Here is a 23,002-nt window from a genome sequence, read left to right on the forward strand (position 1 = left end):
ACAACCAACGGTCATTGTAACCTCACATATACCATGTTTAGTCTCGATAAATTGGTACTTTGAAGATCGAAATGACTGTGTACATGATATGTCGATAACAACAACATATTAGTATTACAAGAATATTTCATAGTTTCCTTATCAGCAATCAATCCAGCTGCACATGCAAATGAGCACGCTTGAAACAAAAGATCCAGAAATCAAATTCTCCCCCTTGGAAACATCCCGGGTTACGTATGTAACCCTAGTTCCCCGAAGGGACGGACGCTGCGTGTAATCGCAGTGGGAACGCCCTCCAGCGTAACGCGTCTGAAGCATGAATGAAATCAGTCAATGGAGAGATGGAGCGTCATAGCGAGTGACGTCATCGACCAGGAAGCTATACATATCCCCTGAGCACGCAATACGCCAGCTTAAAGTTACTGAAGCAAGCAACCCAAGGGGATGCCGGGAGTATGGCAGGACATGCAGCGTCCGTCCCTTCGGGGAACTAGGGTTACATATGGGGGGACGTTCCCCTTCAGGGACTACCGCTGCGTGTAATCGCAGTGGGAACGCAATACCCACATCCCCATACGACCAAATCCCCGTCGTGTGTCATTAGGAGACACAAACCTAGGAGAGAACCTGAGCCCCGGGAGTGGAGCTAAGATCAAGGGAATAAAATCTAACGAAAGTGTTTACGGTGAGGACGATGCGGCAGCATCACAAACGTCCTGAAGAGAAGCTCCTGAAAGAAGAGCTGTAGAGGCAGCCATACTCCTGGTGGAATGAGCCCTTACAGCCAAAGGTGAAGGCTGATGGGCCGAACCGTAAGCAAGCGAGATGGCCTCGACCACCCACTTGCTCATCCTTTGCTTAGATGCCGGACACCCTTTCTTAGGTGACCCAAAACAGACAAACAGTTGTTCCGATCTCCTCCACAGGGCAGCTATGTGGACATAAGCATCTAAAGCCCTAACGGGGCACAGCAAATTAACTCTCTTCTGGTCTGACGGGGATTGGTAAGCAGCTAAGGCCGCCACGTACACCTTCAGTGTGGAGTGGGATAACCCTGTGGAGAGACGGTCCTGCAGGAAATCCAGCACTGTACCAACCGGGCAGTTAACTGGGTCCTGCTGGCGCTCTCCACACCAAGAGGTGAAAAGTTTCCACCTCGCGGCATATAACTTCCTCGTGGCGGGAGCTCTGGATTGGAGGATGGTCTCAACGACCTTAGTCGAGAGACCAGAATCTATGAGCTGGGCCCCCTCAGAGGCCAAGCCCACAGCCTCCATAGTTCTGGGCGGGGGTGAAGGATCGACCCACTCGCCTGAGAGAGTAGATCTCTCCTGATCGGTATCTCCAGGGGAGAGCCGTCGAGGAGAGACACCAGGTCGGCAAACCATACTCCGGCCGTCCAGAACGGGGCTATTAGCAGAAGACTGAGCCCGTCCCGGCGAACCCTCTCCAGAACTCCCGGGAGCAGAGCGATCGGGGGAAAAGTGTACAAACGTGACCTCGGCCACAGATGTACCATCGCGTCCACCCCAGTGGGGCTGGCAGGCTGAGAGAGAACCACAGTGGACAGTGTGATGTCTCTCGGGAAGCAAATAGGTCTACCTCGGCACGACCGAAATGCTCCCATAGGAGCTCCACCACCTCGGGGTGAAGACTCCATTCCCCGGGCCTCGGCCCCTACCTCGACAGGATGTCTGCCCCCTGATTTAAATACCCCGGGAGATAAATAGCTCTCAGAGAAAGAATTTTCCCCTGGGACCATAGAAGGATCTGACGTGCCAGTTTGTAAAGTGGGCGAGAACGCAGACCCCCCTGATGGTTGATATAAGAGACCACCGATGTGTTGTCTGACCGGACAAGAACATGGTGGCCCTTTAGGTCTGGGAGGAAATGTTTCAGTGCCTGAAACACTGCCAACATCTCTAGACAATTTATGTGCCATAGACGGGGGATGGTCCTCCCACAGACCCTGAGCTGGGCGACCACTCATGAACGCCCCCCACCCCGTGAGAGAGGCATCTGTCGTTAGCATAACGCAACGACAAGGAGCTCCCAACACAGGGCCTAGGGACAGAAACCGAGGATCTTTCCACATAACCAGGGCGCGATGACACCGTCGCGAACTCACGATTATGCGAAGCGGATTTCCCCTTGGGGAGAATCCCCTGGTTCTGAGCCACCACTGTAACGGTCTCATGTGCAGGAGGCCAAAAGGTATCACGTTGGACGCAGCTGCCATGAGACCTAACAGTCTCTGGAACTGTTTTACAGTGGATGACTGGAACCAGTCCTCGGATCTGATTTGACACGATCTGCTTGTATTTAAGATACGCAGATCTAGAAAAGGGACGCAGCCCTCCATCTTTTTTCGGAAAGATGAAGTACCGGCTGTAGTATCCTAACTCCCTGCTGGGTGGAGGAACCCGCTCTATAGCTCCTTTCGCTAGGAACTCTACTAATGGAACCAGCCTCTCGAGGCTGGCCTCTGGATGAACATCCCGAGTGACAGACACAGCGCCCTGTAACGTACTGGCAGGGAACAACTGGTCTAGCCACTCCACAACCCTCCTCGGAGGGGGCGAGCGTCCCTCGGGAAATCGCTCGCCGAGTCTCTCTACGCCCTGTATAGGCAGGGTTAGTAGAGCAGACCCCTGATGGCATCGGGAAAGACAGGGCACCGTGTTTTTGTGCAGTGAACTCAAGTCTTCCACGATGGGGACCACCCTCAGAGTCCTGACGTTCAGCACGTCAGGATTTTTTCGACGCGGCCTTCTTTGCGATAATGACTGTCCTCAGATCAGCCCTACCCTGAGCAGGTCGCGCCGGAGAGCGCCCCGCCTCGTCCCTCCAGTTTCTCTGCGGGGGGGCACGAGACGCGACACTCCATTTCTGCTGCGCTCTTTTTGAAGTACTCGGCGGCTGGGACTGCCCTCGCTCAGCAGCCCCAGCGACACGCACTTTAAGGGGCATACATTTCTGAAAAGCAGCCGCCTGTTTCTTCTCTTCCTGGAACCTCTCCGTGACAGAGTGAAGAGCGTCACCGAAGAGGCCTGCAGGCGAAACTGGGGAATTTAAAAGGAGAGTCTTATCTTTCACATTCATAGAGGTCTGACTCAACCACAAGTGTCTCTCTGTGGCCACCATGGCTGCCATAGACCGGCCGATAGATTAGCGGTCACCTTGGTGGCCCGGAGAGTGAGATCAGCAGTCTGCCTGAGCTCATTAATCATATCCACAGAAATTTCACCCCCCTCACAAGCATCTTTAAGCAGGTCAGCCTGATAAGCCTGCATAATGGCCATAGTGTGTAGACATGCAGCCGCCTGACCCGCCGCCGAGTAAGCCTTCCCCACTAACACAGAAGTATTTTTTAGTGGCTTAGAGGGCAGAGCCGGTGCTTTAAGTGAAGATGACGAAGCAGGAGAGAGATAGCTAGCGAGCGTCTCCTCTGCCTTCGGCATGGTCACGTACCCTGAAGCTTTTGCACCAAAAATGTTTCCATAAGCATTAGACTGGTTAGTATAAATTCTATTTGAAACAGGTCTAACCCAGGTCTTTGAAACCTCAGAGTGAAGATCTGGGAAGAATGGTGAGCACCGGCGAGAAGGCTGAGGACGTGCAGACAGAAGTCTATCATCTAATTTGCTTTTATTTCTAGACTCCTGCCTATCAGTTGGCCACTCGATGCTGAGCTTTTCAACAGCCCGAGATAACACATCTATCAGCCCCTCTTCAGCAGTATGCTGGAGTGACGAGTCAGTTTCTTCTGATGCAAAACTTTCGACATCGAGCTCCTCAGAACTGGATAATCTAAGTTCGACATCATGTGCCTCGACCCGGGCAGAAGTAACCGCCGCAGCGCGTGCTTCCAGAGCTGGGTGAGAGGCACTAGATCTCGCTGGAGATAGCTGAGATAGGGCGGAGCCCGTCTCAACGTCGCCAGTGAGATCCATCTGCGAGCCCCAAGACAAGCGCCGCCGCTCTGCCTCAACAGAAGCGGGACCCGAGCCTCGGGGAGCTCGCAGCAAACCACTCTCCTCGAAGAGCGATCGCCGCGAGCGCAGAGTTCTCAGGGAAAACGCTCGCAATGCTCACAATCGACCCCCTCGAGAGCCGACTGGGCATGCTGCAATCCCAAACAAGCAACACACAGCTGATGTGTATCCCCACCCGTGATGTATCGTGTACAGGGGGAAACACACTTTCTATATTGCTCGCTCGTCACTTTGACACTCATATTGGTTTTATATATATATATATATATATATATATATATATAGTGAGAAACTCCTGTCTAAACAGACAAACACAATCGCTAGATTTCAGACACACACAGAGCTTGCTGAAGTAACAAAAAGCTGGCGTATTGTGTGCTCAGGGGATATTTATAGCTTCCTGGTAGATGACGTCATTCGCTATGACGCTCCATCTCTCCATTGACTGATTTCATTCATGCTTCAGACGCGTTACGCTGGAGGGCGTTCCCACTGCGATTACACGCAGCGGTAGTCCCTGAAGGGGAACTCCACCTTTCTTATAGCCAACCCTGAAAGGTGTGACCTTTGTCAAGCTTTAAATGGCCTGTCCACAAGCCCTGCCCTCTCTTGGTCCTGCTTCTCGACTGCTGGTTGATGTTTTTGGGGGCCCCAGCAGCTGTGACCACAGCCTGCTATGCTTTCACTCTCCCAAAAGAGTCAGACTGTATTTTCTTCAATCCAACTCAGAGGAAAACTGCAACTTTGCCATTACTGAATGGGCAACCATCAACTCTTCCAAATTCCTCACTCGTTTGGTACGAGGCTGACTCCAGCTCCTTTTTCGCCAGCTCCTTATTCGTCTAACTATTAGTTCCACCTTAAAAATGTTGGATGGTTGTTAACCCCTACCCCTCGTTGCTTTTGCCGTATTCCTTTAAGGAACAGTTGTACGGGAATTATGAGCCTGTGAATCGGGCAGCATTTTTCATTTAACAGTGAAAATATATTCTCCTGTAAAAATGATCTTGTCTGCCTATATAAATGGTGTAAGCTACGTGCTAAATTCAACCAGAGTACTTATTTTGTATTTAAGTTCTATTTCTTACTAAATGTCTTTTTAAAAGTGTGGAGAAAAGTGATATTATGTTTGCAACTGAGATTTAATGTTACGTAATTTCAATTCTTTATTAAAAGTTATCCATTATTCAAGTCTAGCATATATATATATATATATATATATATATATATATATATATATATATATATATATATATAATATGTATATGTGTGTTAGACTGGAGTAATGGATAACTTCTAATTAAGCTTAAAAATTACATAACATTAATTCTTAGTTGCAAACATAATCAAGAATGGCAATGTAGAGGTATAGATAAATTCATTCTTTCTTTCTTTCGGTTTGGTCATTTACAGATCATTCAATCAATCAAATAATTCGAAACATAAACACTATAGATGACCAGGTGCAGGCAGAAGCTAAAGCTTATTATGCCTGCCCTTAAACTAAATATTGCATTACAACATTTTCTAATGTGTTATTGTTGAAATATGGTACACAGAACATGCCCCACCATTGAAACTTTATGTGCCGACAGAGCATACTGGATTAGTCATGTCTCTATTATTTCACAAGTTCTCAAAAAAAGGGGAATGAAGGTATAGATCAATTCCTTCTTAAACGAAATCTTGCATTACAACATTTTCTCATGTGTTATTGTTGAAATATCATACCCAGAATATGCCACTCCATGCAACTTCATGTGCCGACAGAGCATACTGGATTAGTAATTTCTTTATTATTTCACAAGTTCTCAAAAAAGGGGAACGTAGAGGTATAGATAAATTTATTCTTAAACCAATTGTTGCATTACAACATTTTCTATTGTGTTATTGTTGAAATACCGTACCGAGAATATACAACTCCATGGCAACTTTATGTGCCGACAGCATACTGGAGGGTTCATTACTTTAGTATTTCACAAGTTCTCAAAGAAATAAACACGTAGAGGTATAGATAAATTCATTCTTAAACGAAATCTTGCATTACAACATTTTCTGATGTGTTATTGTTGAAATATGGTACCCAGAACATGCCCCACAATACAACTTTGTGACGACAAAGCATACTGGTGTCATTTCTTTATTATTTCACAAGTTCTCAAAAAAACTTGAACGTAGATGTATAGATAAATTCACTCTTAAACGAAGTCATACATTAAAAAAAATTCTGATTTGTTATTGTTGAAATATGGTTCCCAGAACATGCCCCACCATTGCAACTGTATGTGCCGACAGAGCATACTGGATTAGACATTTCTTTATTATTAAACAAGTTCTCAAAAAGGGGAACGTAGAGGTATAGATAAATTCACTCTTAAACAAATTCTTGCATTACAACATTTTCTGATGTGTTATTGTTGAAATATGGTTCCCAGAACATGCCCCACCATTGCAACTTTACGTGCCTACATAGCATACTGGAGGTGTCATTACTTTAGTATTTCACAAGTTCTCAAAAAAACAGGAACGTAGAGGCATAGATATATTCACTCTTAAACGAATTCATGAAATACAACATTTTCTGATGTGTTATGGTTGACATATCGTACCCAGAATATGCCCCTCTATGCAATTTTATATGCCGACAGAGCATACTGGATTAGTGATTTCTTTATTATTTCACAAGTTCTCAAAAAAAGGGGAACGTAGAGGTATAGATAATTTCATTCTTAAACTAATTCTTGCATTACAACATTTTCTGATGTGTTATTGTTTAAATACCGTACCGAGAAAATGCCACTCCATTGCAACTTTATGTGCCGACAGCATACTGGAGGGTTCATTACTTCAGTATTTCACAAGTTCTCAAAGAAATAAGCATGAGAGGTATAGATAAGTTCATTCTTAAATGAAATCTTGCATTACAACATTTTCTGAAATGTTATTGTTGAAATATGGTAGCCAGAACATGCCCCACAATGCAACTTTATGTGCCGACAGAGCATACAGTTGTCATTACTTAAGTATTTCACAAGTTCTCAAAAAAAACGGAAATTTAGAGGTATAGATAAATTCACTCTTAAACAAATTTTTACATTACAACATTTTCTGATTTTTTATTGTTGAAATATGGTTCCCAGAACATGCCCCACCATTGCAACTTTATGTGCCGACAGAGCATACTGGATTAGTCGTTTCTTTATTATTTCACAAGTTCTCAAAAAAAGGGGAACGTAGAGGTATAGATCAAATCATTCTTAAACGAATTCTTGCATTATAACATTTTCTGATGTGTTATTGTTGAAATATGGTACCCAGAACATGCCCCACCATTGAAACTTTATGTGCTAACAGCATACTGGAGGTGTCATTACTTTAGTATTTCACAAGTTCTCAAAAAAAGGGGAACGCAGAGCTATAGATAAATTCATTCTTAAACGAATGATTGCAGTACAACATTTTCTGATGTGTAATTGTTAAAATATGGTACCCAGAAGATGCCCCACCATTGCAACTTTATGTGCCGACAGAGCATACTGGATTAGTCATTTCTTTAATAGTTCACAAGTTGTCAAAAAAGGGGAATGTAGAGGTATAGAAAAATTCATTCTTAAACGAAATCCTGCATTACAACATTTTCTCATGTGTTATTGTTGAAATATGGTACCCAGAATATGCCCCACCAGTCAGTAAGTCAGTCATATTTATTTATAGAGCACATTTAAAAACAACAGCTATTGGCCAAAGTGCTGTACAAGTGTAAACAGATATCCATAAAAACAGAAAAAGAACTGATAAACAATGCACAAAACAATATAATACCACTACAGCCGCTTGTGACCATAAGCAGCAGTAAATAAGTGGGTTTTAAGCAACGATTTAAAATCAATGTATGTAGGTGCAGTCTTAAATAAGATGGCAGATTGTTCCAAAGCTGTGGAGCGGCCACTGAAAAGGCACGATCTCCTTTTAATTTTAGACATGTCCTCAGAACAGTTAGCTGTAGACAACTGGTTTAAAGTCACCAATGAAACTTTATGTGCCGACAAAGCATACTGGTGTCAATATTTTTTTATTTCACAATTTTTCAAAAAAAGGGAAACATAGAGGTATAGACAAATTCATTCTTAAACGAAATCTTGCGTTACAACATTTTCTGATGTGTTATTGTTGAAATATGGTACCCGGAAAATGTCCCACCATTGCAACTTTATGTGCAAACAAAGCATACTGGAGGTGTCATTACTTCAGTATTTCACAAGTTTTCAAGTTCTCTAAGTTCCCCTTTTTTTGAGAACTTGTGAAATAATAAAGAAATGACTAAACCAGTATTCTCTGTCGGCACATAAAGTTGCAAAGTTGGGGCATGTTCTGGGTACCATATTTCAACAATAACATCAGAAAATGTTGTAATGCAAGAATTCGTTTAAGACTGAATTTATCTATACCTCTATGTTCCCCTTTTTTGAGAACTTGTGAAATAATAAAGAAATGACTAATCCAGTATGCTCTGTCAGCACATAAAGTTGGATGGAGTGGCATGTTCTGGGTATCATGTTTCAACAATGACACATCAGAAAATGTTGTAATGCAAGATTTCGTTTAAGAATGAATTTACCTATACCTATACGTTCCCCTTTTTTGAGAACTTGTGAAATTTTTCTTGTGAAGAAAACATTTATTTTGCTGTTCATGTTTTGCCCCCTCGTGGGTTTTGTTTTCTGTCTATAATAAACTTTGTGTCACTGCATCCTGTCTGCGCCTGGGTTCACCTTCCACCGTCTTAACAGTCGGCACATAAAGTTATCCATTACTCTAGTCTAACATATATGTTAGACTGGAGTAATGGATAATTTCTAATAAAGAACAGAAATAACATAACATTAAATCTCAGTTGCAAACATATTACTTTTCTCCATACTTTTAAAAAGACATTTAGTAAGAAATGGAAATTAAATACAAAATAAGTACTCTGGTTGAATTTACCACGTAGCTTACACCATTTATATAGGCAGACAAGATCATTTTTACAGTAGTATATATTTTTTCACTGTTAAATGAAAAATTCACAGGCTCATAATTCCCGTACAACTGTTCATTTAAGGATACGGCCAAAATCACCAAGGGGGAGGGGTTAACAACATCCAACATTTTTAAGGTGGAACGAATAGCTGGCGAAAAAGGAGCTGGAGTCAGCCCGGTCTCCTTGGTTACCTTCGTGGCCTCTCCGGCCCAGGGTCGGCAGGTCACAGGCTGCATGTGCCCAGCCATGTGCTCAGGGAGAGAGAGAAAACCTCCATCCAGAACAGAGTCGAACTAACCACGCAAGTTCATCATACCTTCTTCATCCAACGGAGAAGAAAACGATTGCAACTTCAACATTTGACACTCACAGAACCAACTAACGTCAATTTTCAACAACTTCAAGAATTGTGTTCAATCCAAGGCCATGCAAGTATGCATTTAAGGTGCTTTGAAAATGATAATATTGATGGTTCTTTTCATAGTTAAATGGATCTTTTCCATAGTTCCATTTCCTACCTCCGGTTTCATTCTGTCATTTAACCATCTACCTATGAATGCATGAATGAATGTGTAATTGTTTGTATGTTAGTTATGTTTTCATGTTTTTGTTAATAAAACTTGTGCACAATATGTATTTGGTTCTAATTCTCTGCTTGCATATGAAGTTTACCTTACGATTTAGATTGTGACTACATGCTCTTAGTACTGTACAGTAAGAAAGACATTTCCCTTCGCCAGAAATGAATATTTCTAAGAATTAATAAACAATTAATGTGTCCACGGGACAAACAGGTGGGTTGAAGTAAAAATTAATTTTACTACATTAAGTTAATTATATTAAATGATCCAAATATTCATAATCAATTATAACCAGTTATTATTAGTGGTGCTTGCCAAAGGCAAGGCATCACTAGTGTTCTTCTCCATACTTATTATTAGTGGTGCTTGCCAAAGGCAAGGCATCACTATTGTTATTGTGCATACTTATTTGTGGTGCTTGCCAAAGGCAAGGCATCACTAGTGTTCTTCTGTATACTTATTATTGGTGCTTGCCAAAGGCAAGGCATCACTAGTGTTCTCTTGCATACTTATTATTAGTGGTGCTTGCCAAAGGCAAGGCATCACTAGTGTTCTTCTCCATACTTATTATTAGTGGTGCTTGCCATAGGCAAAGCAACACTAGTGTTATTGTGCATACTTATTATTAGTGGTGCTTGCCATAGGCAAAGCAACACTAGTGTTATTGTGCATACTTATTATTCTTATTCTTATTCTTATTAGTGGTGCTTGCCATAGGCAAAGCAACACTAGTGTTATTGTGCATACGTATTATTCTTATTAGTGGTGCTTGCCATAGGCAAAGCAACACTAGTGTTATGGTGCATACTTATTATTAGTGGTGCTTGCCATAGGCAAAGCAACACTAGTGTTATTGTGCATACTTATTAGTGGTGCTTGCTGAAAACAAGGCAACACTATTGTTATTGTCCATACTTATTATTCTTTTTAGTGGTGCTTGCTGAAAGCAAGGCAACACTATTGTTATTGTCCATATTATTCTTTTTAGTGGTGCTTTGCAAAGCAACACTATTGTTATTGTCCATACTTATTAGTGGTGCTTGCCTATGGCAAAGCAACACTAGTGTTATTGTGCATACTTATTATTCTTATTCTTATTCTTATTAGTGGTGCTTGCCTATGGCAAAGCAACACTAGTGTTATTGTGCATACTTATTATTCTTATTAGTGGTGCTTGCCTATGGCAAAGCAACACTAGTGTTATTGTGCATACTTATTATTCTTATTAGTGGTGCTTGCCTATGGCAAAGCAACACTATTGTTATCTCACATACTTATTATTCTTATTCTTCTTATTCTTATTCTTCTGGCCACTTTTTGACGCGCTACTCCTCCCGCAGTTTTTGTCACAGACCCACGAATGAGGCGTCAAAACGTGCGGCCTGTTCGGGAATGGTGTGCTATGACTTTTATAAGGGATCGGGGGTACGATGTTCGCCCCAGGGGCGAAAAACCGGCCGAAAAATCCCATAGACTTAACATTGCGTCAAACTTTGACGAGTCGTAGCTCGGAACGAGGATGTCGCAGAAACGTGTAATTTACCACATTTGAAGAGGCTGACAGACTCTGTAAGAACATACCACACAATGGGGTAAAAGTTGCACCCCTGGGGGGCAGGAGCTGCCCAAAGTTTCCCCATTGACTTACTATGGTGTAGGACGGCCCATGAAATGGGCCGTCCTACACCATAGAAACCGCTTTTATATTGAACATAACTCTGGATCACAGTGTCGTAGAGACAAAGGGGCGGGCTCATTTTACTCAGACAACCAATCAGTCTCTCAGGATCATTGTGAAGCTATCAAGCCACGCCCTAGCAACCATTTAGAGCACCTTAGCAACAACTCCCATAGACTTCCATTGAAAGAGATCGAAGGGATATCTCTGGACTGAATTGTCATAGAAACATGAGGGTGGTCTCGTTTGACTCGGGGCAGCAAACAGCCAATCATGAATCACCTCAACACTTCCTAGCCACGCCCTAGCAACCATTGTCGAGCACCTTAGCAACCAAAATCCAAAGAGGGATATCTTCCATTCTGAATGTCACAGAGGCATGGGAGTTGGTTTATATCATTCATACTGACAAGCAGCCTTTGGAGTTTCATGATTGGCAGCTGCCAAGCCACTCCCTAGCAACCAAACAGAGTACCCTAGCAACCATTTTGCAAGACCTATATCTCTGCATCAAAACATCGTATAGAGATGGGGGTTGGTTTATACATTCACATTGACTTTGGAGCTTCATGATTGGCAGCTGCCAAGCCACTCCCTAGCAACCAAACATAGTACCCTAGCAACCGTTTTGCAAGACCTATATCTCTGCATCAAAACATCGTATAGAGATGGGGGTTGGCTCTTTTTACTCATGCTAGCAAACAGGACTTGCTACATGCTAAACATGCTAGCAGTGAATAGCTACATGCTAATATTGATTAGCTAAGTGCTAAATCATGCCAATAAAATGCTACAAACTCAACAGTAACCATCTTTGACAACTACCAACCACCTAGTAACACCATAGCAACCACCCAAATTACCCTAGCAACACCCTAGCAACCACCCAGAACACCCTAGCAACTGCCTAGCAACGCCCTAGCAACCACCCAGAACACCCTAGCAACCACCTAGCAACCACCCAGGATACCCTAGCAACCGCCTAGCAACACCCTAGCAACCACTCAGAACACCCTAGCAACCACCTAGCAACACCCTAGCAACCACCCAAAACACCCTAGCAACCGCCTAGCAACACCATGGCAACCATCCAGAATACCCTAGCAACCGCCTAGCAACACCCAGGCAACCACCCAGAACACCCTAGCAACCGCCTAGCAACGCCCTAGCAACCACCCAGAATACCCTAGCAACCGCCTAGCAACGCCCTAGCAACCACCCAGAATACCCTAGCAACCGCCTAGCAACACCATAGCAACCACCCAGAACACCCTAGCAACCACCTAGCAACCACCCAGAACACCCTAGCAATGCCCTAGCAACCACCCAAAATACCCTAGCAACCAACCAGAACACCCTAGCAACCACCCAGAATACCCTAGCAACCACCCAAAACACCCTAGCAACCACTCAGAACACCTTAGCAATGCCCTAGCAACCACCTGAACAACATGAATAAGCCATATCTCAGCACCAGAACATAGTACAGACATGTTTGTTGCCTAGTATGCAATCATGTACCACACCCTAGCAACCGAGTGGCGAGTTTTGCCACTGCAAGCACCACTTCACATTTTCTTCTGGAAATGTACATTCTAGTATTGTGATTACTATTCACCTAGACAAAACTTCGGCACGCTACTCCTCCCGCAGCTTTTGTCGTAGACCCATGAATGAGGTGTCAAATCGACCGGTTCATTGAGGAGAGGTGTGCTATGTCTTTTCTAAGCGATCGAGTGTACGATGATCATCCGGCGGGCGATAAATCGGCCGAAAAAAGTCCCATAGACTTAACATTGGCACAAAATTTGTGAGATCATATCTTTTGACCAGGAGGTCATAGAGACTTGGGATTGGGCTCTTTTGACTCGGCATATCAAGAGGCCAATAAGTAGTGACATAATAACTTCATAGCCGTGCCCTAGCAACCACTTGGGGCACCCTAGCAACCATAAAACAACATTTACAAGCCATATTTCAGCTCCAGACAATAGTAGAAACATAGTCAGACTGTCAACTAGTCTTTAAATATCATCTCATAAACTGTATAAGCAGACCATAGCAACCATATAGAGTACCCTAGTAACCATACAAACACATGAATAAGCCATATCTCAGCTCCACAATATCGTACACACATGGTTGTTGGCTCGTATGCAATAATGTACCACACTCTAGCAACCGAGAGGCGAGTTTTGCCACTGCAAGCACCACTTCACATTTTCTTCTGGAAATGTACATTCTAGTTCTTCTTATTATTATTCTTCTGGCCACTTTTTGACGCGCTACTCCTCCCGCAGTTTTTGTCACAGACCCATGAATGAAGTGTCAAAACGTGCGGCCTGTTCGGGAATGGTGTGCTATGACTTTTATAAGCGATCGGGGGTACGATGTTCGCCCCAGGGGCGAAAAACCGGCCGAAAAATCCCATAGACTTAACATTGCGTCAAACTTTGACGAGTCGTAGCTCGGAACGAGGATGTCGCAGAAACGTGTAATTTACCACATTTGAAGAGGCTGACAGGCTCTGTAAGAATATACCACACAATGGGGTAAAAGTTGCACCCCTGGGGGGCAGGAGCTGCCCAAAGTTGCCCCATTGACTTACTATGGTGTAGGACGGCCCATGAAATGGGCCGTCCTACACCATAGAAACCGCTTTTATATTGAACATAACTCTGGATCACAGTGTCGTAGAGACAAAGGGGCGGGCTCATTTTACTCAGACGGCCAATCAGTCTCTCAGGATCATTGTGAAGCTATCTAGCCACGCCCTAGCAACCATTTAGAGCTCCTTAGCAACAAGTTCCATAGACTTCCATTGAAACAGATCAAAGGGATATCTCAGAATATTAGAGTCATAGAAACATGAGGGTGGGCTCGTTTGACTCGGGGCAGCAAACAGCCAATCCTGAATCACCTCAACACTTACTGGCCACGCCCTAGCAACCATTGTCGAGCACCTTAGCAACCAAAATCCAAACAGGGATATCTTCCATTCTGAATGTCACAGAGGCATGGGAGTTGGTTTATATCATTTATACTGACAAGCAGCCTTTGGAGTTTCATGATTGGCAGCTGCCAAGCCACTCCCTAGCAACCAAACAGAGTACCCCAGCAACCATTTTGCAAGACCTATATCTCTGCATCAAAACATCGTATAGAGATGGGGGTTGGTTTATACATTCACATTGACTTTGGAGCTTCATGATTGGCAGCTGCCAAGCCACTCCTAGTAACCAAACAGAGTACCCTAGCAACCGTTTTGCAAGACCAGTATCTCTGCATCAGAACATCGTATAGAGATGGGGGTTGGCTCTTTTATCTCATGCTAGCAAACAAGACTTGCTACAAGCTACACATGCTAGCAGTAAATAGCTACATGCTAATAGTGATAAGGAAAGTGCTCAATCATGCCAAGTAAATGTAAAGAACTCCAATAGTAACCATCTGTGACAACTACCAACCACCTAGTAACACCATAGCAACCACCCAGATTACCCTAGCAACTGCCTAGCAACACCCTAGCAACCACCCAGAACACCCTAGCAACTGCCTAGCAACACCCTAGCAACCACCCAGAACACCCTAGCAACTGCCTAGCAACACCCTAGCAACCACCCAGAACACCCTAGCAACAGCCTAGCAACCACCCACAATACCCTAGCAACACCATAGCAACCACCCAGAATACCCTAGCAACCGCCTAGCAACACCCTAGCAACCACCCAGAACACCCTAGCAACTGCCTAGCAACACCCTAGCAACCACCCAGAACACCCTAGCAACAGCCTAGCAACCACCCACAATACCCTAGCAACACCATAGCAACCACCCAGAATACCCTAGCAACTGCCTAGCAACACCCTAGCAACCACCCAGAACACCCTAGCAACTGCCTAGCAACACCCTAGCAACCACCCAGAACACCCTAGCAACTGCCTAGCAACACCCTAGCAACCACCCAGAACACCCTAGCAACAGCCTAGCAACCACCCACAATACCCTAGCAACACCATAGCAACCACCCAGAATACCCTAGCAACCGCTTAGCAACACCATAGCAACCACTCAAAACACCCTAGCAACCGCCTAGCAACCACCCAGAACACCCTAGCAACGCCCTAGCAACCACCCAGAACACCCTACCAACCACCCAGAATACCATAGCAACCACCCAAAACACCCTTGCAACCGCATAGCAACCACCTGAACACATGAATAAGCCATATCTCAGCACCAAAACATCATACAGACATGTCTGTTGGTTCGTATGCAATCATGTATGGGGTCTGGCGCATGCTCTGCTGCGACAGCACAGTCTGTACACTCCACGTCGAGTCACCGGTGCGCGTTTGTTAAGTCCAGTTGTTTGTCAAGTCTAGTTTATTTTTGTCTACGTCTTCTGTGAGTCTATTCACCATCATGGCTAACATGAACTACTCTCAAAAAGTGCTGTGGATCATGGTGATCCTTCTATTGATCACTTGCGATCTCAGAAGTGCAGCGTTACACCCGGATGGGTTTAGCGGCAACAAACTCACCTACTCCCGCCAAGATCTTCTCGCTCTCCGTGGCTCCATCACTCTTGGCCTAAAACCATCGGATGTAATTCCAGCTGACATCCTGCACAAGCCGAGGAAACGAGGAAGGCGAGGAGGGGTACGCACCAGGTTACGGAGGCGCCCTTTCAATCCCCCCCTTCCCTCAGTTGTGATGGCTAATGTGCAATCTCTCCGGAATAAGATGGACATCCTGCATGCCAGATGCCGAGTGGAGAGATCCTTTCGGGAGGCTTGCATCATCGCGCTATCCGAGACGTGGCTGAACGACTTTGTTCCAGATGAAGATGTTAGCCTGGACAATTTCACCATCATCAGAGCGGACCGGACAAGTGATTCCGGTAAGGAGAGGGGTGGAGGAGTCTGTATTTACATTAACAACCGGTGGTGCAATAATATCAAGATCCACGATAGGGTCTGCACACCTGACATTGAAATGCTGACTATTTCGCTTCGGCCCTACTACCTCCCTCGGGAATTTCCCACGGTGGTCATCGGCTGTGTGTATATCCCGCCTGGTGTGAACACCAACACGGCAGCTGAGCTGGCAGCCCAGAATGTCAATGCTATGCTGGGCAAATACCCTGACGCTCCAGTGCTTATTATGGGGGATTTTAATTGCTGTAGGCTGGATTCTGTCCTCCCATCATTTGAACAATATGTGGATATCCCCACAAGGAGGGAAAAGGTGCTGGATTTGTGTTATGGAAACATAAACAACGCTTATACTGCTCGTGTGCAACCTCCGTTAGGAGCCGCAGATCACAATATTGTCTTCCTGCTCCCGCAATACAAACAAAAGCTGAAGAGGGTTAAACCAGCCACCTACAGCATCACACAGTGGTCGGAAGACGCAACTGCACAACTGCAGGGGTCCCTTGCATGCACTGACTGGAGTGTTTTTGATGGTGACCTGGATATAAAAACAGAGGCGATAACTGATTACATCAAGTTCTGCATGACAACCACCATCCCAGTCAAAACTGTTAAAAAATATCCCAACTCCAGACCATGGATGACCCACCAGATAAAACTCAAACTCAAAGAGAAACAACAGGCTTTTCAACGCAAAGACTGGCTCTCACTCAGAGATATTAACCGCTCTGTGAAAAAAGAAATAAAAAAGGCTAAACTAGTATACAAGGACAAACTAGAACAGGATTTCAGCAGCATGAACATCAGACAGGCATTCCAGAAAGTTAAAACACTAACTGGCACCACGTCAAAAGCTAGCACTCCTGCACCAACTGACTCCAACTCATTCGCCAGAGAAATAAATAATTTCTATGCCAGGTTTGATAACATAAACTTCACCACTGAGTGTGAAAGATTGCTCAGGGGTTTACCCTCCCCCGAGCAGCCACACTTTGTTTTCCCCACAGTGGAAGACGTACATCAGCAGCTCAGGAGGTGCAAAACTGGCAAGTCCCCTGGGCCCGATGGGATCTCCGGTAGGCTGCTCAAGAACTGTGCCCTAGAACTCTCTCCTGTTCTGCACTCACTGTTCAAAGAATCACTACTAACTGCAACTGTCCCCACCCTCTGGAAAACAGCCACCATCATCCCTGTCCCAAAGAAACCCCGCCCCTCTGAACTAAATCATTACAGACCAGTAGCACTCACCTCCATAATCGCTAAATGTCTTGAGAAACTGGTACTGAAAACCATCCTGCCGGCTGTTTTCTCACAGCTGGATGCCTACCAGTTTGCCTACAAGGCTAAAAGAGGAACAGAGGACGCTTTAGCATGCCTCCTTCACACTCTACTTCAACACCTGGACTCCCCCGGCCATCATGCCAGGATTCTCTTTGTAGACTTCAGCTCTGCCTTTAACACAATTCAACGTCACATCATGATAACTAAACTCCAACACCTCCATGTACAACCTCTCCTCATTCGCTGGATTCATAATTTTCTGAGCGACAGATCACAGGTAGTGAAGGTGGGAAGCACCACTTCCACCACCATTACTGTCAACACCGGAGCCCCCCAAGGCTGCATCCTTAGCCCCTTTCTTTACACTCTTTACACCAATGACTGCCTTAGTCCTTCTCCCATTACAAAATACTTTAAATACTCTGATGACACAGCTATACTCGCCCTTCTCTCTGACACAGAGTCAGTTACAGCATATCACCAGTCCATTGCCCACTTCACCCAATGGTGTAAAGACAGTCACCTGCTCCTCAACGTCACCAAAACAAAGGAAATCATCCTGGACACACGTCGTAAACATTCTACCACCCACTGCCCCATCTCCATAAACAGCCAGCTAGTAGAAATTGTCGACAACTTCAGGTACCTTGGCATCACTATGGACAATAAACTAAGTTTTGATCATCACATCACGGACATTCACAAACGCTGTCAACAAAGACTTTATGTTATTCGTAAACTCAGGACTCTTTCAGTCAAACCACATCTACTGCTTCTCCTGTACCGTAGTATCATTGAACCCATCCTCCTGTACTGTGCTACCTGCTACTTCACCATGCTCTCTCTTACCAATAAGAATAAGGTTGTTAAAATCACTAGCACCTAAAATAATAGGTCTTCCCACTCCCAACCTGTTAGCCCTCATTAACACTGCCACTGCTCGTAGGGCGACCACCATAGTACAAAATCCCAGCCACCCTCTCAACCCAAGCTTTAGCCTTCTGCCATCTGGCCGTAGATATAGACAGATGCTCTTCAAAAAAGCACGCTTTGGGAATAGTTTTGTACCATGTGCTATAAGAGCACTAAACTCACAGACAAGGTAATGATGTCACTCCTATGTTATGTGTGTATATTGTCTATATATATGTGCACTATGTGTAGTTTGTGTGTAGAATTCATGTCGATGGCACTTTGTGTACAGACTGTGAAAACAAATTTCCTCCTCTGAGGATAATAAAGAATGAATCTGAATCTGAATCTGATGTACCACACTCTAGCAACCGTGTGGCGAGTTTTGCCACTGCAAGCACCACTTCACATTTTCTTCTGGAAATGTACATTCTAGTTATACTTATTCTTATTATTCTGGACAAAGTTTGGCGCGTAACTTGTCCCGCAAATTTTGTCACAGACCCCTGAGTGAGGCGTCAAATTGTGCGGCTCATTGAGGAGAGGTGTGCTATGACTTTTCTAAGCGATCGGGTGTACGATGTTCGCACAGCGGACGAAAAAGCGGCCAAAAAAATCCCATTGACTTAACATTGCGGAATGTTCAGAATTTCAAATCCCAACCGACTTTTTCACACACACAGACACAAAGGGCCTGTGCCCGGTTGCATAAAGCACCTTAAGTGACATTTTCCCTTAAGTTCGCCCTTATGTTTCCCTTAAATCTAAGGGTGTTGCAGAAAAATACCCTTAAGTGTTACTTAACGGTTTTTTTAAGTGAAACGTCATAAACACTTAGAATTTCCCTTAAATGCTGTTTTTTCCCTTAAGTAATCCCTTAAAAAGCGTTAACTGTTGCATAAAACCCCTTAACGGTCTTTCCCTAAGTATAATTTAAGGTTTGGAAATCGTAACCTTAAGAGTAACGCGGACAAAAATAAGACGACATGGCTGAATTTATGGAACCAGTTGAAGATAATTATGTGCAAAGACGAATTTTTAGAGATCGGGAGAACCCTTTGGACCATCTTAGCGATGAAAAATTGTTGCTTGAATACCGGTTTGATCGACGCGCAATTTTTGACATCGCTAACAAACTAGACGGCGACCTTGACCATGTCACACATCGCAACCACTCTTTACCTGCAGTGTTACAACTGCTTATAGCACTGCGTTTTTTTGCAACTGGAAGTTTTCAGACGGTAGTGGGAGATGTTTTCCACGTGCATAAATCGTCTGTCAGCAGAGTGGTTCACCGGGTTGCGGGGGCTCTTTCCCGTCATTTAAACGCAACGGTCAAGTTTCCATCCCATCATGACCAGGAGGTCATTCAAACCAGTTTTTTTCGGAAAGCAGGTTTTCCTCGCATATGTGGTGTTATTGACGGCACACATATCAGAATACAGGCGCCCCAAACACACGAAGACCAGTACGTAAACCGAAAAGGCTACCATTCAATTAATGTACAATTAGTGTGTGACCATCTCTGCAAAATTACAAATGTTGTTGCATCATGGCCCGGGAGTACACATGACTCCAGGATTTTGCCGGAGAGCAAACTAGGGAGTGATTTTGAAGCTGGAGTGCACACTGGTCTCCTGCTCGGGGACAGTGGTTACCCCTGCCGTCCATGGCTCATGACGCCCTTCATGAATCCCCGTAATGCTGCACAGGCATGTAATTAATTAATACGTATATTCCTATGAAGGTATAATTTGGTGCCTAAAAGATTTGCATGGAAAATGTTAATGAAATTGTGAGCATTAAAGAAATATTAGCAGTAGTTTACTGAATTATAAATGTATTAAAATATGTATTTAAAATAGGTATGCACTTTCTATTGTGTTGCTGCTACACGTTGTCAATTCTGTAACACCTTACCTGATTTGCGTATGTTTTAAAATAATCAAAGCCTCAAATATTTTGCACTCTGAAAGAAAATTTTTTATGCAATACATTACCTTCATAGTATTTATCTTAAAGCACTGTTTATAGCCTACTGGAAAAAATCTTTATTATTTTTTCTTTATTTTTTTTACCCGATTAGGAAAAGTACAATAATGCGCTGACCCACACAAGGTTGATTATTGAGAGGACCATCGGACAGCTGAAGCGCAGGTTTCACTGTCTCCACAGCGAACTGCGTATTGAGCCTTCAAGGGCATGCAGAATTATTGTAGCGTGTGTTGTGCTCCTCAACCTTTCCAAGACGTATTCTGCTATCGAAGAAGAGGATGAGCACGGGAATGAAGAGGGCTATGAGGAACTGCATCTGATTCAAAATCACGATTTCCAACAGGCTGGATATGCTGCTAGAGATGCCATTGTAAATGCTTTCTTTAACTGATAATATAGTTGTATTAATAGTAGTCATCTTAATAAGAAGAAAAAAGAAGTAGTAGTAGTAGTAGTAGTAGTAGTAGTTTTTATTATTATAACACAGACACACACACACACACACACACACAATCTGAAATCTAAAAAAACAATTGTCAAAAAATTACTCAATTGTAGTTATTGTTATTTTTCCTTCAGCCTTTAGCTGTAAAAGTTTGTTATTTAGAATAAAATTATAGAGCTCCTGATTTTCCGTCTCCTTCTTTAGTTTTTCAATCTCCAGCTGCAGTTTCTCCTTTTGAAGCTGCAGAACCTCTCTCTGCAGTTCCAGCACATCTTCTCTTGATTTGGCTGCAGGTGATATTTGCGGTCTTCTGAAATACGCAAGTAATGGGGAAAATTAAGAAAATCTTAAAAAATAATATTAAAGCTGTTCGTTGGATTAATTATAGGCTGAAGCAATAGTTAACATAAATCATTACTTAGGGGTTGCCTGTATCGGCGTTCTGCTGACGATCTGATGGTGCTGAAGTTGTTTTTCAGAGTGCTGCAAGGGTCTAAATGTGACATTAATGTCAGTTAAATCATTATGTTATAACGTATTATGTCTCTAATGATGTCAAAATAATAATGTTTCCTCTAAGCCACTGTTATTATATGATGATACAGGAAAATAACTTAATGCCTCACTCTATGTTACACTGTTGCACTGGTTCAGCTTCACTCTCTAAACCGCCATAGATGCCAGACAGGACAGGTGAGTCAGCTCCAATGATGTTTTGTACCATTATAGTACAGTCCGACAACTCAGCCGGTGGGGGTCCTCCACCTGTTGGTCAGTTTTGTAATCGTTAGGTCTTAACACTGTACAGCAATAAAGCGCACTCTTCACCAGGGTGTAGTGCTTACAATCTTAAAAGCGTAGAGCTAGTCTTGCTCAATCTTACCTGTTTTGTTGGCTTCTTTCTTATAAGCGCTCAACTCTTTTTTTGCGATCACAGTGATGTTTTCATATTTTTTAAGGACTTCCTGAACCGTCCTCTTCACATCAAGATTCCTTGCGTTGATTTTTTCCGTTATTTCTTCCCACTGTTTCTGTTTTTTTGCAGCAGTTACATGCGGATTTAGTTTGCTTTTCAAAATTGTTTTTCTTTTATCAAATTCGTCAAGAAGAATGCATTTCTCCTCCTCTGTCCAATTAGGCTTTCTTTTTTTGTTTTCTTTGTCCATTCCGATATCGTAGCCTACTTTATTAGCCTACTTTATTTGATGAAAACGCGTAATTGCTAGTGTTAGTGTTTTGCTTATCTATGGCAACAACAGACTTTTATAACGTGAATCCAGGATCGCTGTCGTGACACACTTAAATGTTTCCCTTACCTAAGAGAACCGTTTAAGAGATTATATGCAACACCCTTAAGTTATTCTCTTAGGTAAGGGGAAATCGCCCCTTAAGTATCACACTTAAGGGAAAAACTTAAGGTGCTTTATGCAACCGGGCACTGACACCCCTGCATTTCTCTCCCTCTCTCTCTCCCTCAGAGGATTTATACTATCAAGCAGCCAATAAGTAATGGTCTAAAATCTTCATAGCCTCAATCTAGCAACCAATTACAGCACCCTAGCAACCGTAGGCCATAGGCACGAGGTTTATAACTTTTACTATGTTATAAAAAAATACATGCTGACATCACAGACCCCTGAGTGAGGCCTCAAATCGTGCGGCTCATTGAGGAGAGGTGTGCTATGACTTTTCTAAGCGATCGGGTGTACGATGTTCGCACAGCGGACGAAAAAGCGGCCAAAAAAATCCCATTGACTTAACATTGCGGAATGTTCAGAATTTCAAATCCCAACCGACTTTTTCACACACACAGACACAAAGGGCCTGACACCCCTGCATTTCTCTCTCCCTCAGAGGATTTATATTATCAAGTAGCCAATAAGTAATGGTCTAAAATCTTCATAGCCTCAATCTAGCAACCAATTACAGCACCCTAGCAACCGTAGGCCATGGCACGAGGCCATTGAGAGAGGCATCAAATCGTGCGGCCTATTGAGGAGAGGTGTGCTACATCTTTTCTAAGAGATGGGGGGTACGGTAATTGCCCAAATACCAAAGGCACTTTTTAATATAGATTTTAAGAACTCTATAATAACTCTATAGTAACTATCTTTTACTATGTTATAAAAAATACATGCTGACATCACAGACACCT

The 23,002-nt window shown here is 43.7% G+C and overlaps 2 long non-coding RNA genes across 2 annotated transcripts; one reads left to right on the top strand and one right to left on the bottom strand.

The window, feature by feature from the left end:
• The first annotated feature begins 19,362 nt into the window (after nt 1-19,362).
• LOC143715614 (uncharacterized) lies at nt 19,363-21,675 on the top strand. The gene is made up of 3 exons (XR_013195837.1): nt 19,363-19,414; nt 19,690-19,746; nt 21,624-21,675. It is a non-coding gene; the product is annotated as an uncharacterized LOC143715614 (long non-coding RNA).
• On the bottom strand, nt 20,904-21,520 carry LOC143715613 (uncharacterized). The gene is made up of 3 exons (XR_013195836.1): nt 21,474-21,520; nt 21,266-21,340; nt 20,904-21,157 (listed from the first exon to the last, which is right to left on the bottom strand). It is a non-coding gene; the product is annotated as an uncharacterized LOC143715613 (long non-coding RNA).
• Nucleotides 21,676-23,002: the final 1,327 nt, after the last annotated feature.

This window comes from Siphateles boraxobius, unplaced genomic scaffold (genome assembly GCF_051911475.1).
Source record: "Siphateles boraxobius isolate OS27281-9 unplaced genomic scaffold, OSU_SipBor_1 6, whole genome shotgun sequence".
NCBI lineage: Eukaryota > Metazoa > Chordata > Actinopteri > Cypriniformes > Leuciscidae > Siphateles > Siphateles boraxobius.